The sequence below is a fragment of the Leucoraja erinacea genome, chromosome 3 (genome assembly GCF_028641065.1).
Source record: "Leucoraja erinacea ecotype New England chromosome 3, Leri_hhj_1, whole genome shotgun sequence".
In the NCBI taxonomy this organism is placed as follows: Eukaryota; Metazoa; Chordata; class Chondrichthyes; order Rajiformes; family Rajidae; genus Leucoraja; species Leucoraja erinaceus.
In genome coordinates, this window is record NC_073379.1 from 55076839 (window position 1) to 55095006 (window position 18168).

Consider the following 18168-nt stretch of genomic DNA (forward strand, 5'->3'; position numbering starts at 1 on the left):
CTGCGCCTCCCCCCCCCCCCCCCCGCCCCCCCACCCCCCACCTGCCCCACCTCCCCCAACACTTCAATCAGTGTGAAGAAGGGTCCGACTGAACATTGTCTATACATGTTCTTCCTCTTTCTGTCATGACCGTGTGATTCCCACAGTGTCGTACCTGCCAGTTTTCAATTGCACTACAAGCTCATCCACCTTGCTTCGTATACTGCTTGCATTTAGACATAACAAACATCTTCAGTTCTGTATTTACCACCCCTCTTCTCAAAATGGTCCCCATTGTTGCCTCATGTTAGACTTTTAACCCTTTTTAAACGTTCTGCCCTATTTCTTAGTTTGGAGACTTCAGTAACTTCTACTGTGCTCTCCTTCCCTTTAGGTTTATCCATACTTTTCCAATCTGTTGAACCCCTCCCACACTATTTAGCTTAAGGGAAAAATACCAAACAGGAATAATCATAGCGCTGTGTCTTAGCTTGTTATCTCACCACGTCAATACTGGCTGACTAAATGTAGCCTGGATCATAAACAAATTTCCAGTCATTCGTCTCCCTGAACTTCTTCCTGCATTATCCATACCACATTAATAGCAACTACCTGTAATCTGCTAGTACAGTGTAGGAAGTAACTGCAGATGCTGGTTTAAACCGAAGATAGACACAAAAAGCTGGAGTAACTCAGCGGGTTAGACAGCATTTCTGGAGAAAAGGAATAGGTGACATTTCGGGTCGAGATGCTTCTTCTGAAGAAGGGTCTTGACCCGAAACGTCACCTATTCCTTTTTCTCCAGAGATGCTGTCTAACCCGCTGAGTTACTCCATTGTTTTATGTCTATCTCCTGCTGGTACAGTGCAGATGGCTGACTATATCTGCAGTTTAGATGGAAGAGATTACACAGTTGATCATCTTGGGATTACAGTAGATGGGATATTGAAGGTGGGGTGGATGCTTCATTGCTACCTGAGACAACAGCTGGTGAACAGAAATAAATTAGACATGAGGGACCATGGCTTGGAGTAGGTGTACAGTGGCAGGTGGGTGCGGCCAGGCAGTCAAAGGCAACGACTTTTCCCTTCCTTGTATTTAACTGGCAAATTCATTTTCTCCGATGCATCGCGCTGGGTAACACTAAGCCACCAGTAACTAAAATAACAGAGAGATGTTTCAAGTTTAGGTGAAAAGAGACAAATGATTGGCAAATCAAATCTAGATAATCATGAACACATGCATCCAATATATGTTGCTGTTAGATAGATCTTTTGCCACCAGATCAAACTTAATATCATACAAATGAAACTAAAAGTTCCAGATGGAAGAGGATATAAAAAAGCATAGTTGATAGCATACATAAGTTATCATGGAGATTTTTTTGGGTGAGCTCTGTAGGTGTATTGCAATACATTTGATAAGGGACCTCTGTAAAATATAATGTTGTAGCTGAAAGGTGCCAAGAAATTGGGGAAGGTTTTAGATCTACTACAAAAAGGTGGCACATCTAACAGTCCAACACTCTTTCAATAATGCACCTGGATCTCAGCCCCAATTGTAAGATCAAAAATACGTTGAGATTTACTACCCACTATTTAAAAAGACGAACAAACAAACGGACACTCCGGGACCTGCTTTTGATGTCAAGCGGAAATGCCATGGAACTGACCTTTGGTACAGAATTAGTGATTCAACTGTCAATCCAGCGATCATGGTGATGTTCCTATGTTTAGATGTACAGGATCAACTTTTGCTGAAGAGCACAAGTGGGAAACCAAGATACAGAAGAAGGGTGAGGGTACAATGTGACATGGCAACTCAAGTCTCCAATGATCCGGATGCAAAAGGCACTAATCAATTATTGTCTAGATCTCACACAGTACAGAGAGAGGTGAGTGTTCAGAATTTTTTTAATCTTTCTTCAATAAATTTTCCAGTGTCTTCCACTTCTTGCTTTTGGATCACATAATTTGTTTGTGTCTTTTTTATAATCCCAGTAAAGGTTCTAATGCTGAGTGTTTGTAAACAGCGTACTTCACCCCCACTTGTTCTATTATTTCAGCATAGTTTTGCACAACCTCAAGTCTTTACCGACATTGGTTCTCTTGTAGATCTATAGACACACAAGAATAGCAGATATTGGTTTACCAAATAAGACACTAACTGCGAGAGTAACACAGGCAGCATCTCTGGAGAACATGGAGAGGTGGGAAACCAGGCTCTTCTTCAGACTGATTGTAGTCGAGGAGGAAAAAAGTTGGAAGAGAGATGGATGTGGGACAAAACTTGGCAAGTGATAGGCGGATACAGAGAAGGGTAGTTATTGATGGGCAGATGGTTTCACAAAGGTCAGAGATGAAAAGACACAAAGTATGCAATAAGGAGGTAAGGTTAGATGAGGCATGAAATGTAAAGCCAGAGGAAGGAATATAGGTAGAAGGGGACAGAATGAAGGGGAAAGGGAGAAATAAGTGCACTTCCAGGTGGGGAACAGGGAAGAAAAGGAGAAAAACAGTTTGGGGGAAGGTTGTTTACGTTAAATTATAGAATTCAATGTTCCTGCCATTGGATTCTAAGCTTCCAAAGCAGAATATGCATGTGGCCTCACACTGACAATGGAAGAAGCCCAGGACAGAAAGGTCAGTATGATAATGGGAAGGGGAGTAAAAATGGTTCACCACCGATAGATCCAGCAGGCCTTGGCGGACCGATCTCAAGTGTTCTGAGAAATGGTCGACTAGTCTTTGCTTTGTCTTGCCAATGTAAAGGAGGCCACATTGGGAACGCCAAATACAGTAGAGGAGGTGCATAGAATCACGTACTCACCTGGAAGGACTACTGGCTTTCCTGAATGAATGTGATGGAGGAGGTATAAGGAAGGTGTTATATCCCCCAGGTTTGCACAATTCATGAATAGAATGATGTACAGAATGCCTTTGTTATGCTTATATATGACATAAGTTTGTGGTGTCTAGGTATAATTCTATAATCTCGACTGATCATATACCCTAATTTCAACTTGTTTCCATTATGTCATTTCAAAGAAAGCCGAATAGCAGCTGCTGAACCGACGTTTACCAGTTGGTATTGCAATTCTTTAGCCAACAGAATCTTGAGGAACAGTCATTCTGTCTGCTTATATAAATATGTTCTCTCTGATGAAACCTGCAAATATATATTCAATATCAAAAAAACACAGATTGAAAAAATAAAAACAATCTTTGTCAGCACTGCTATAGCCGCGCCGCCTACCAAAGAGAAGCCCAGGACAGAAAGGTCAGTATGAGAAATAGTAAAAATGGCCCGCGATCCATGGTTGATGATAATCAAGGTTTGAGAAATGGTCGACTAGTCTTTGCTTTGTCTTGCCAATGTAAAAGGCCAGTTTTGGTGCCAAATAAAACAGGTGCATAGAATCACGTGGAGCCTGGAATAGACTACTGGCTTAGTTTGATGCTTGGTCCTTGAGGCAATAAAAAGGTGTTATATACCCCCAGGTTTGCAAATTCATCATAGAATGACGTAAGAAGGCCCTTCGGCATATGTGACCATGCCAATCAAGATGCCCCATCTATAATCTCGACTGATCTTCACCCTGCTTGCCATTATGTCATTTCAAGAAAGACGAATATCGCTCTGAAAACCGTTCCAGTTTTCTTTGCACAGAATCTGAGGAACCAAATGTCTTTTTAAATGTTGTTATGGTACCAGCCTCAATATTAAGCATCCATTCCAATGCAACAATCTTTTTATGATACCTACCACCCTCTGTACCTCAAAATAAAGATTGCCCGGCAATGCTCGTGTTCCTACTAAGTGCTCTCCTCTTTTGGTGCCTAAACTTATGAATTTTGGTTTTGATTCCTGTACTTTGGGTAAAAGACTCCTTGCGCAATCAAACTTTATTGCCACAGACTCATGATTTCATACCTCACGTAAGATCACCCCCTTCGGCTCCTGCATGCCCAGGCCATGAAGTCCTATCTATACATGCCTGTATCTACAGCGTCAGGTCCCAAATCGCTGGCAACCTTTTTCCACACACCTGTCTCTGCACTTTTTTTCCAGCTTAACAGCCTCACTCCCTCCTATAGCAGGATTTTTATATACCTACCAACAAAAAAAAAGTGGCTGCTCCCTATTAAATCTGCCTCTCTCACCAATGTGGAATGCTGTGTGGAATGAGCTTCCAGTGAAGGTGGTGGAGGCAGGTTAGTTTTTATCATTTAAATATAAATTGGATAGTTCTATGGATGGGAAGGGAATGGAGTCCTAGCCTGCCTAGCCTGTATCTACAGCTCAGGTCCTCAAATCCTGGCAACATTTTCATACATCTTCTCTGCACTTGTTCCAGCTTAACAACATCCTTCCTATAGCAGGATCACCCAAACAAAATATAGTACCCCAAATGCGGCCTCACCAATGTCTTGTACAACCGTAACATAACATTCCATCCTCTATACTCAATACCCTGACTGATGAAGACCAATATATTGAAAGCCTTCTTGACCACCCTATCTACCTGTGGTGTTGGTTTTAAGGATTTCTGGACTTCTAGATCCCTCTGTTTTACAACACTCCCAGAGTCCTGCCACTCAACCCTAACCCTGGTTTGACTTGCCAAAATGCAACACATTGCACTTATCTGCATTAAACTCCATTAACCATTCCCCAGCCCACTTGGTCAAGATCTGCTGTAATTTTTTATAACTATCTATGATACCACCCACTTCAGTGTCATCTGCAAACTTATTAAGTCCCTGATTTCCCACATACAGCAGGAGGAACATTGTGACATTCTACCCCCATCTCTCCTTCACTAAAACCAAGGGGGAAAAAAATCACAACAAACACACACAAGAAACAGCAGACTGTACCTTTACCTCCTGCGACCCTCTGCTCAGCCTCCCGGCTGAAGCCTCTTGAGCCGATACCTCAATGCAGGCCTTACCCTCTGTACTCCACTTTCTCTTAACACAGCCTCTCCCAGCACTGCCATTCCCAATAGGCTGCTCTGCTACATCTTGCCTTTTTATTGGCTTCCCAATTAGCCAATATGTTGGCCCCTCACTCAAACTATCCAACGGCTGCCTCTTGAAATTCCTGCTCTTGCTCCGACACTGACATGGTGCACAAATTCCAAGATATTTGATGTGAAAATGAGGCAAAGGCCTTTCCTCATTTTCTCTACCACTGCCGAGGTAGCAGAGGAAATCAAGCAGATGCTCACAGGGTGGGGGTTGAACATAAAAAATAATAAGCAGGAGAAGGAGTAGTCTGTCTGGTCCCGCTAACTACTCCATCATTAAATAAGATTGTGGCTGAACTAATCTTGGCCTGAACTTCACTTTCCGGCCTGTTCATCATAATCTTCTACTGTTCTTTAGACCAAAAATCAGGTTCTTTTAGCTTTCTGGATTAGAAGATTACAAAGATTCTTGAACGTCAAAGAAAATAAATTCTCCCTCATCTCTATCTCAGATGGGAAGGTGTTATTATGAATACAGCACAAAAACGTACTGTTATGGGATATTAACAGAACAAAACCACTTTCGTAAAAAAAGTGAAAAGAATTTAAAGTAAATAATAACTGGCGAGAGGTTATTCAGTCTTGGTCAAATTGATTAAAGGTGCAACTGTGAGAACTAAAATTTGAACCGTTGGACATTTGTATTTCCAGTAGTGTTTTAAGAAGGGTAAGACTCAAGGGAATGAGTGGCCTACCCCTACTCCTAACTCATATGTTCATGTATTCATTTGTATCATTGTACAATGAACCTTCGTTTTTCCGGATCTCTTTATAACGGATTTTGGTTATAGCAGACTGACCTGCCAAACTTCACCGCCAGGCCGGACTGGCAATGCTACCCCGGCCTATACCACCTCTCCGGCTGCTTCCTCGGCTTTGCTTGCCAATGCCACCCCTGGCCGTACTGCTTCCTTGGCTGCGCCCACTGCCGCCTACACTGCCACCGCCTCTATTGTTGTTTTGAGACCTTGACGTTATGTAGCTGAGGGCAGGTAGGGCTTTGCTTTAATGTGTTAGCTGAGAATAGGCACCTTTGTCAATGCAGTTGTTGCTCCACTTAAATTATATAGTTGGGTCTCTGCATAAGAAAGGCCATATATTCCACTTGGTTATAGCAGACAATTGGTAATAACAGACACAATTTACCCCCCCCCCCCCCCCCCCCCCCCCCCCCCCCCCCCCCCCCTTATGGTCTAATATAACAAAGGTTTACCATGTCTGTCACTGATCAAAACATTACATGTACAAAGAAACATAATTCAGTCTTATATAATACATTTAATGAATGCAGGATGCTCCAAAACATTTAAAGCAATAATGCACTATTTTTAAAGTGTATTCACCGTTGTAATATAGCTAATGCATGAGAAAGCTCCCACAATTAGAAGAAAATAAGATAATCTATTTGAATAATGTTGGTTGAGGGACACACATCTGCTAAGACATCTGGATAACTCCTACCTGTTCTTTGAAATGGTGCCAAGGGAACTTTCACAGACACATGGGAGGCATATGGGGCCTTAGTGTAATGAATCAATTGGTAACATTACGGGATAGAATTGTTGTGAAGAGCCTTACCTGTTACAAAATACCAATTAAATATTTAATTAATGAAACAAGAAATGAACGGGAAAGAAGTAATCAAAAACAGTTCAATTCAGTTCATAACTGAATAAGAAATGATTGAATAAGAAATTATTCTTATTTAAATTCCAAATTCTCTATTTTCAAATACTTGAAAACAGCAGAAACCAATCATTTAACTTTATATAATCCCTGAATGTGGAAAAATAGCTTTCATATGTGTCAAGAATCATTAAGTGGAATGAGACTTTGCCTTAAATAACTGCTCTAATTAGGCACCAGGTTTAACCCACCCCTGAGCTAGGATATGTTTAACACTCAGTGTTTGGAAATCCAGATGGGTTCCACAACTTCCCATTTATACCATTGTAAGTTCACTCATATTGCTACAAATGATTTGTTAAAACAGGTGTAGCTAAAATTAAAGGAATAGAGAAAAATTTGTTGGAGGCAATTGTATGGATGTGATGCAACAAGGTGAAGTGAAATCATGATGGGAACATGCAACAGGGAAGAGCAGTTGAGAACGGGGATTGTCCAATCATCTCAAACACTTAAGTTGCTGCCTGTGATTTACTAATATGGTTTAAGTGCTGTGGGTGGGATGGATGCTCATTAGCATTATTTTGTGCAATTCTAAGTTAACCTCGTCTGGATGGTTCTGTTGTTACTATTTGTTTTGCAATCTAATAACTTAGACTCTGTTGCACTACTACTTCCTAAGTGTAAGGGATTCTTGTGATAACAAGTTACTGAAATAATCTTATTACCTGTGCACATCACAAACGTTATTTTGACATCGGAAATGTTCCCTTCAAATTCCCAATGACTGTGAGCCAGGATTGAAAAATGTCTGCCAAAACCACCTGGAGAACCAGAGACGGCACTTGGTGCTAAATGGTAAGGAGATAAACATTATCCCACTGCGCCAAGTGTTGCCTGATGATATTATCAAAAGTAATTACAAAGCTTGAAACCCTGGAGACAATGTCAGGGCAGAACTAGAGTTCTTGAATACCTCATGATTTAATACCTTGTGGTTCAGACTACAACAAAATGCTGGCACAAACACTATCAGACTATGATTGCTTCATCCAATAAAACGGCACGATTGTATTGATAAAATAATTGTATTGAGAAGTGGTGACACTTATACTGGACACCACCTGTATAACTGTCCACTCAGGCACAGACATTACCTGACACACTGACATATAGCAGTGCCCACTATTCCAGAGATTTTAGATTGTGTCCACCAGCAGGGCACATCCAGCCAATGTTATGAACGCAGTATTTTGCTTTAATTTTCACAATAGTTCGAGTAAGGTAGCGTTGAAAAAATGTTTTCCATCCGTTCAGACTGGATTGTAGAAGTTTCATTATGTGGCAAGTTAAATGGAGACTATAGTTTAATGTTGATAGACCTGTCCTTCACTTTTGGAATAATAAAGATGTTGCTTGAGTGACACTTGCCTGTTAAATTGATTTTGCAGACTGATAACCTGCTGACGGATTCATGTAAAATTGCCCGATCAGTGTGAGTTTGCAATGATTTACTGAAATCACAAGTAGTCACCCATCGCTTTATTCATCAGTACTTGGGAGCTAGTTGTGAATACAGTTTAATTTAATAAATTGAGCATGCTGCAGAATTCAATCATCAGTTTCTGACAACGTTTTATTGTGGTTTCTTAGTTTAGTTTTAGTTTAGAGATAAAGCATGGAAACAGGCCCCTTGTCCACGCTGACGATCGATAACACATTCACATTAGTTCAATGTTATCCCACTTTCCGACTGCCTACTCACTAGGGGCAAATTACAGAGTTAATTTAACCTACAAACCAGCTCATCTTTGGGATGTGGGTGGAAACCGGAGCACCTGAGGAAACCCATGTGGTTTCAGGGAGAACGTGCAAACTCCGCACAAACAACAGTAGTTCCACCATACGCAACTAGTCACAGGAGTGGTTTTACCTTAAATTTGGCTCAGATTATTCATTTTGTTGGTGCTGTCTCTGAAATACAGTGGATTGAAAAAGTCTGCACTGAAATAATGCTTATTAACTGGTCTACAATTCCCAAGTTTTACTTTGCAGCCCTTAAGTAGAGGCACAACATTAGCCACCTTCCAGTATGCTGGCACCTCACCTGTGTCTATTGATGATTCATTTATCTCAGGCACAACTCCTGCAATTTCTCCTCTAGCTTCCCAGTGTCCTTGGATATACCAGATAAAACTTGGCAGATTTAATTACCTTCATGGGTCTTAGCAGGTCCAGCATCTACTCAATTGTAATACGGAATGTCCTCAAGACAATTTCTTTTTTTCAGGTTCCCTTGTCTTCATGTTTTTCCACAATAAAAACATAGGAGAAATATTAATTGATGATCTTGCCCATCTCCTGTGGTTTCACACATAGATGACCACTTTGGTTTCTGACAGGTCTATTCCAGTTACCCCGTTTTCCCTTAATATACATAGAAACATAGAAAATAGGTGCAGGAGTAGGCCATTCGGCCCTTTGAACCTGCACCGCCATTCAATATGATCATGGCTGATCATCCAACTCAGTATCCTGTACCTTCTCTCCATACCCCCTGATCCCTTTAGCCACAAGGGCCACATCTAACTCCCTCTTAAATATAGCCAATGAACTGGCCTCAACTACCTTCTGTAGAGAAGATAGTTGAGGCCAGTTGAAGCAGAGAATTCCAGAGATTCACTACTCTCTGTGTGAAAAATGTTTTCCTCATCTCGGTCCTAAACGATTTCCCCCTTATCCCTTGTTCTGGACTTCCCCAACATCAGGAACAATCTTCCTGCATCTTTGGATTCCCTAAAATCTCTTTGGATTATCCTTAATCTTATCTGCCAGAGCTATGTCATGCCCCCCATATGTCATGCCCCCCCATTTCCTTGAGTATGCTCCTCCATCCCACATACTCTTCTAGGGATACACTTGATCCCAGCTGCCTACATCTAGGAAAGTCTCCTTTCTCCTGATCAGAGCTTCAATTTCTCATCATCCAGAATTCCTTACCCCAACCTGCTTTGCCCTTCAGCATAACAGGAATATACATACCCTGAACTTTTAGTCTCACACTTTTAAAAACATTCTACTTTTCGGTCTGAAGAAGGGTCTCGACCCAAAACGCCACCCATTCCTTCTCTCCAGAGATGCTGCCTGTCTCGCTGAGTTACTTCAGCATTTTTTGACTAACTATTTTTTGTACATATCTTTGCCCACAAACAACCTACTCCAATAAACTTTAGCAAGTTCCTGTCTAATACCATCAAAATTGGCCTTGGCCCAATTTGAAACTTTAAGCTTGGGACCTGCCGAGTCCTTATCCATAACTATTTTAAAGCTAATAGTATTAGCGTAAATCACTTGCCCTGCCCAATTCCCAAAAAGTAGGTCAAACTTTGCCCCTTGTTGGGTCTTTTACATATTGCCTGAGAAAACATTATTGAACACACTTGACAAATTCCACTCCATCTTAGCTCATGGCACTATGGCAGTCCGAGTCTGTGTAAGCAAAGGTAAAATCCTCTATTGTGACAAGCTGATTGATTAATCTTGTAGTTTTTTTTCAACCTTTTGGCATAATTGTTCCTCTAACTCCCAATGACTGTTTGGGGGCCTGTATAAGAAGGTGATAATCCTCTTTTAGTTTTTCATCCACCCGTACACCACCCTGGATGAACTTTCAGTGATATCATCTTGGATTACTGCTGTGATATTTTCTTTAATTAATAAAGCAACTCTCCCCTGTAGCACCTGTATCCTGGAAGATTAAACTGCCAGTGCTGTCCCTCCCTTAGATAGGCTGTCCCTCCTTTAGTTAGGTTGTCATAACATTTTGGTTACATGTACCTATCCACACCCTGAGTTTATTCGCCTTACCAGTCAGGACTCTCACATTGAAATAAATGCAATTTAATCTTGCTGTTTTGCATGTTCTGCCTGTGATAACGTGAATTTCCACTGGGGGCTTGGACTTTCCCCCCACATCCCAAAGACATACATGTTTGTAGGTTAATTGGCTTCTGAAAAATTCCCTGGTGGGTAGGAAATGGATGTAAAAAATGGATAACATAAAACTAGTGTAAACAGGTGATTAGTGTGAAGTCGATGGGCCGAATGGGTTGGTTCCAAGCTATATCTCTCAATCAATGAAGCTCTTCCTCACTCCCTGCCATGCTCCTGCCTGTTCTGTCATTGACTTCTGTAACGACTTCCAGGCTCCAAACTTGCCTCATTACTGTATTGGATCCTGTCCTCCTTCCAATCTAGTTTAAACCCTATTTTGAGTAGCACTAATACACCTGCCTGCCAGGACATTGGTCCCCCTCCAGTTCAGAGGCCAGCCATCTGTCTTGTACAGGCCACCTCTGCTGCAGATGAGATCCCACTGCCCTCCGCAGTCGCTGTTACGGGCAGTCTATTGTCTATCAAGTTTCCAGTCATAGATTCATACAATTAAGCAGCACAGAAGCCAGCCCTTCAACCAAATGGATAAAGAAATGAAATGATCTTTGTCAAAACACATCCTATACTGTACGGACCAGAATTGCACACAATACTTCGATTGTGGCAATTTTTATAACTGTATCATGATGTCCCAGCTCCTTTACTCAATACCTCAGCCGATGAAGGCAAGCATACTATAAGCCTTCACCATTCTGAATACCTGTGTCATCATTGAAAGGGAATTAAGTACTTGTATTCCAAAGTCTCATGCTCTTCAACATTCCCAGGGCTCTGCCATTCACTGTGTGCCCTGGCCAGCTTTAACCTCCAAAAATGCACTTTACACATTTACACATGTCCGAGTTAAACTCCAGCATTTCTGTGTACCTCCGAGTTAAACTCCATCACTCATCCCCTTGCCCACTTACTCAGTCCTGCCAAAGAAATTAAACGTTCAGCTTTCTTCACTTCCACCCCCACAATCAGTCTGAAGAAGGGTCCCTACCCAAAATGTCACCTATCCATGTTCTCCAGAGATGCTGCTTGACTCACTGAGTTATTCTAGCACATTGTCTTTTTTTGTAAACCCAGCATCCATAGAAATTAAGTGACCTTTATTAAAATCACAAATTACATTCTATATGTCTGTGAGTGTGGTATCCAATCCCTCCTTGGCAGTTGCGCATACCATCTTTCTCCAATATGTCGTCCTTCTAGTTGGGATTTTTCTCATCTGATTTTGTTCATATTTATCCAGTCATGGACTCAGAAAATCACCTACATTGCCCTTTCTGGTCACTCTGCCTTCATTATGAATATAATTCCCTCGAGATCTATACTTTGGACAATTCAACTTAATGGTAACATCATGAAAAAACTCCAAATGTAGCTCATAACTTTTACTGCTGCCTCATGAATAATGTGGACATGATCCGCTGTTTATTTCTTATTGTCCCTCCTTTACATCTTTGTACATATCCATTCCTCTCTTCCTTTAAACATATTCCTCTAATCATGTATCTCTTCAACCAAGACTTCAATTGTAACAGTGTGAGATCCATCCACACAGTGATATTTAATTCTTTACACTTATCAAGTGATATCCTGAGAAAAGAATTATAGTTGATATCAAAAGATTTAACAGGGTAAATATTTTTGTTCTAAAAACATAATATTGTATATTGCTGAACATCTGAAATGAAAACAGAGTGTGGATAAACGATTGTCAGATTGAACTATTAACTCTGTTTCTCTCTCCTCAAATGCTGCCTGATCAGCATTCAGTTATTTTTATATTGTCTTTTGTTTGAATTAAATTTGTATTTTATAATAGTGTACATTTCCAGAATAGATTAAACCACAGAAACAAGATAGACAGCATTACTGTAGTCATTCAGTCTCGACTGTTTTAACTATAATGCTTCTTTGTAACAATTGTATGCAGAAGATTCAAACCTCGTTTGAGGATTTGAGCACACTTAGCCAGATGTTTCAGTGCACTCCTGTCAGTCAGGATATTAACCAGATGGCATTCACAAAAAATGAGCATGTAAAGGCATGCTGTAATGGAAGGAAAGTCACAAAATAGAGTAACCGACCTCTGGATACGTTCACAATTTTACAAACCTGGTTTAATGCATAGTGGATGTGAATTACAAACATACAGGCAATCCCAACCTAAACAGAACTGTAGAATCCCAGGCTTTATTGTGTCTACCCTACAAGTGCATCTTTCATTAGAAATGCCACAGAAGGTAGTTGAGGGCAGTTTATTGGCTATATTTAAGAGGGAGTTAGATGTGGCCTTTGTGGCTAAAGGGATCAGGGGGTATGGAGAGAAGGCAGCTACAGGATACTGAGTTGGATGATCAGCCATGATCATATTGAATGGCGGTGCAGGCTCGAAGGGCCGAACGGCCTACTCCTGCACCTATTTTCTATGTCTCTATCATTACCATCAAGGCAAAGAGGCAAATCAATTGGTATTTCGTGGACACAAGAAGTAAGTTTTATCTACTCCCATCAACATACCATGCTTCCAGCTTACTTACCCACCGTACCCACCAAAAAAAATCTAATTACAAAAACAGTGAACATATATATTTTGCTGTTATATACTTTACTTTGAACATATATACTTTTCTGAAGGGTCTCAACCTGAAAAATCACATATTCCTTTTCTCCAGAGATGCTGTCTGACCCGCTGAGTTACTCCAGCCTTTTGTGCATATCTTCAGTTTAAACCAGCATCTGCAGTTTCTTCCTATGCTTTGCTGTTGTCTTACAATCAGGAAACTAAGGGTCCACTTCAAAAATAACCAGATTGGATGTGATTCTTCAACCACATAATTATGGAATTGGATACAAATTTCACATTCCCAAAGGCAGAGTAGAATCTACTATGAAGCCATTGATCTTGTCCAATGATTGTTAGAATCCTTCACCTTCTTCTAATGTGATCTTTCAGAATGAAGGATGACTTGCTTCCACTCTTGTTCAATGATAACTGATTAGCCCAATGTTGAATTTGAAGTCCCTGCTACAGTCTGGGCAAGAGCTGCTTGATGGGTTAGGTGATCTGTGAGGTGGTGTGTTTCTTCCATTGTGTACTTCTGACACTGGTTGGAGATAATCAGTGACCAAAATTCCCAAGAGTTGGTAGGGAACTCGTTCAAAGAGGCTTTTAGTCCACCAGATAAAACATAGCATGGTGTGCCAGTTTTGGGGTTTTGATGCCCATCATGTGGATGACCTGGCCTGCCCATCTAGAACTGACAGGGTGTAATTAGGACCTCCAAGATGGGGATATGGCATCCTGTCAGGGGATTTGGAGGATCCTGTGTAGATATCTTTGTTGATATATCTCGAGTGTTTTGAGGTGTCTGTTGCATGCTGCCAACGTCTTAAGACACATGCAGGAGGTTGGGGGGTCACCAAGGCATGTATATATTAGATTTGTGCAGGATTTCAGATCTTGATCTTCAAGCAGTCATTTCTTCGGGCAGTCTAAGGTTCTGATGATAGACTGATTGCAACGGTGAACTTAATTCCCTCCTGCAGAAAGATGGCTCCTGAGATTGGGATATAGGAAAGGGTACACATTTTCTACACTGTTACTGTTAGGGGTTGGTGTTTTATAGTGGATGAAATTTATTAGAAAACCTTTGCACTGTGAATTTTAAGTATAGGGCATACTGCAATCAGATCACAGCCAATGGAGTTATCTTATTTCTGGAGTGCATGCAAAGGAGGCTGAAGTTTCCCAACAAGCTATGGATTAGCTCCAATCCAACAGTACTGTAGGTGAGACGAAGGAAACGAGGAAACACTTTTTCTCACAGAGAGTGGTGAGTCTGTGGAATTCTCTGCCTCAGAGGGCGGTGGAGGCAGGTTCTCTGGATGCTTTCACGAGAGAGCTAGATAGGACTTTTAAAAATAGCAGAGTCATGGGGATATGGGTAGAAGGCAGGAACAGGGTACTGATTGGGGATGATCAGCCATGATCATATTGAATGGCTCGAAGGGCCGAATGGCCTACTCCTGCACCTATTGTCTATTGTGAGGTGCAGCATTGAAGCCATAATGAATGGAAACGGTGTGGAGGCAATAAGACCAGTGTGCACTAAACTCTGTGGTTCATTTTGGTGATTGGGCCCTAAATTGCTTTGCAGGTTCTGAAAAATTAATGCACCTAACCGTTATAAGAGTTGGCGGATCTCCAGCACTCTATCCACCCACCATTTGTTCCATGGATCATGTTTTACATTGTGCTTTAGCCTAAGGCAAGAAATTGTCGACGGCCTGGAGAACATCAATCAGACCCTACTGCCTGGGAAACTGAAGCTCTGGTGCCTACAGTTTGGACTCCTTCCTCAGACAATGTGACCACTGACCGTTTATGAAGCCCCAATAACAACTGTGGAGCAGTTGAAGCGAACCATAACTTCATACGCGAAGAAATTGGTGTTCTGGTCCCCTTCACAGAAGACTGCTTACATCATAGAGCTCACGGTTCCATGGGAGAACTCTGTTGAGGAGGCCTATAAGCGTAAGAAGCTGCGCTACGCAGAGCTTGCAGCAGAGGCAACGCAGCGTGGCTGGAACACCAAAGTCTATCCAGTTGAAGTGGGATGCAGAAGATTTGTTGCGTCATCTACCATCAGACTGCTGAAGGAGCTTGGAATCCATGGTCAGGCTCTGCGGAAGACCATAAGATCACTCTCAGAGACGGTTGAAAGAAGCAGCCGGCGGATTTGGCTCAAGCGGAAAGACCCATGCTGGGCCCCAAGTACGTCAGGGTGAATCTTTGGGACGGTTTGACACGGGACACGCGCTGAGGGCTGATCATCCTGCAGCGGGCCGCCCTTGTGGAGGGTGTATAGTGTTAAAAGGCCGAAACACCCAGTGATGCAAGGGTACACTACTCATGATGTGTCCTGTGCCCAACTGTCCTGAAGGTTACCCAGGCCAAGATATACGTATCCCCCCCCCACCCCCCACCGATGTTGAGCGTCTACCACTCTCAACAATCAACAAATGTCGTGAAATGCTCCCTACCTATTGGCACAAGGGACTTTTAACATCTTGTCCTGTGTATTTGATTCTGGTGCCTGTAACACTCCCATTTTCACAGTGCAAAAATTGTGAGGGCCAGGATGTTCTAGATGTTATGGATCCTTTGTGGCTCCTGATCGATGGGACTTGATGAATTCCCCATGAGACGCTGTCTAAGAGAAAGCTATCTTTGAGAACTCCAGCATCCATTTGTTATTATGAATATAGCACACATATTAGCACAGGAAAATGACTTCCTTCACCAGCCAATTCATACCACAACTGGAGTAGTGTTGAAATCATTGGACATAGGGTTTACATTTACTAAAAAGACATAGACTCCAAGGGCTAAATTGTAAGGACAGATTTGAAAAAATAAGGCTGCAACACACTACAATTTCGAAAAACAATGAGCGATTTGACTGAATCCTCAGTAAGTTAAGAGTTGGGTTGGATGCAGATAAACTATTTCCATTGGTTACGGTATCTATTATTAGTGAACAGAGCCTAAAAATTGAAACCAGAACTTCTGAAAAATACTTATACATTCAAAACCTATTAAAATGTTGGAATTATTCTATTAGCTATTAAATTTTACTTGGAAGGTGATGGAGCTTTGTTTACCAAAGATATTATGGGATAAGAGGCAAAGGAGTAAATATGGTTATAGATTATCCATGATCCAATTGAAGAGCAGAATGGCTATTGAGAGGTTAAAAAGCTACTAGTATTTCCTTTTTCTGAGTTTCCAAATTGTCTATTTTCCTTCCCTCATAGTCAAGAGATAAACCAAAAACAAAGTGCAGTCTCCCAATTAGGTATTTTCTCAATTCATAACAAATCAGCTCCAAATCAACCCAATAAGAACCAGACCTCTCATTGGCTTGCCTTGCCTTACTGGGCGTGTAAACATATTTTATATATATGAACAATAAAAAAACAAAGACGCTAGAGGAACACTGTCATCAGACAGCATCTACAGAGAGGATAGGTGTGGTTTTGGGTTGGGACCATTCTTCAGACTGTAAAAAGGCCTGAGTTAAACACTAAGAGCTGAAGTAACTCAGCGGGTCAGGCAGCATCTCTGGAGAAAACGAATGGATGACGTTTCGGGTCAGGACCCTTCTTCAGACCTGAACCCAAAATGTCATCCTTCATTTTTCTCCAGAAATGCTGCCGGACCCTCTGAGTTACTCCAGTACTTTATGTATACCTTTGGTATAAACCAGCATCTGCAATTTTTTATTTCTAAATTCTGTAGTCTGGCTGTGTTAATAAATTAAGCACATTTAAATACCATGTTATTTAGTAGAATACAATATATTCTTTATAAAATGTTTGATTTTGTCAAATAAAGAAGTGAATGTATCTGAAATCTTGAATGGATTCATAAAATATTTCTATATGAATATACAGTGCCCTCCATAATGTTTGGGACAAAGACCCATCATTTATTTATTTGCCTCTGTACTCCACAATTTGAGATTTGTAATAAAAATCATCGCATGTGGTTAAAGTGCACATTGTCAGATTTTAATAAAGGCCATTTTTATACATTTGGGTTTCACCATGTAGAAATTACAGCTGTGTTTATACATAGTCCCCCCCCATTCCAGGGCACCATAATGTTTGGGGACACAGCAATGTAATGTAAATGAAAGTAGTCATGTTTAGTGTTTTGTTGCATATCCTTTGCATGCAATGACTGCTTGAAGTATGCGATTCATGGACATCACCAGTTGCTGGGTGTCTTCTCTGGTGATGCTCTGCTAGGCTTATATGGCAGCCATCTTTAGTTTATGCTTGTTTTTTGAGCTGGTCTCATTCAGTTTTCTCTTCAGTATATAAAAGGCATGCTCCGTTGGGTTCAAATCGGGTGATGACCATTTTTTAGCTTTGAAAAACTCCTTTGTTGCTTTAGCAGTCTGTTTGGGATCATTGTCTTGCTGTATAATTAACCACCTAAATGAGAATACCTGCAGTTAGGAGACAATTTAACACACCTGAGCAATTACAAATGCCTGTGAAGCCACGTGTTCCAAACATCTTGGTGCCCTGAAATATGGGGGGGGGGGGGTCTATGTATAAACACAGCTGTAATTTCTACATGGTGAAACCAAAATTTACAAAAATAGCCTTTAATAAAATCAGCCAATGTGCACTTTGACCACATGTGATTTTTTTCTATTACTTATCTCAAATTGCGGAGTACAGAGGCAAATAAATAAATGATGGGTCTTTGTCCCAAACATTATGGAGGGCACTGTATACCTAAATGCAAAACTTGATAAAATGTGCCAATACTTTCCTGACTATTCAGGAAAAGGCAAAAGAAACAGTTTTGTTGAAAGTCATTTTTATCATTCTTACTTATAATGGAAATTAAAATATTAACAATGTGCATGATGAATCTCTATCATCCAAGTAAACATAATCAATGGAGGGCATTTTAAATGCAAGTCTGGGGATTCAAATTTCCTAACTTTATTCAAACATAGTAGAATTCAAAATTGTTGAAATGTATCTTTTCTTGGACAATCACA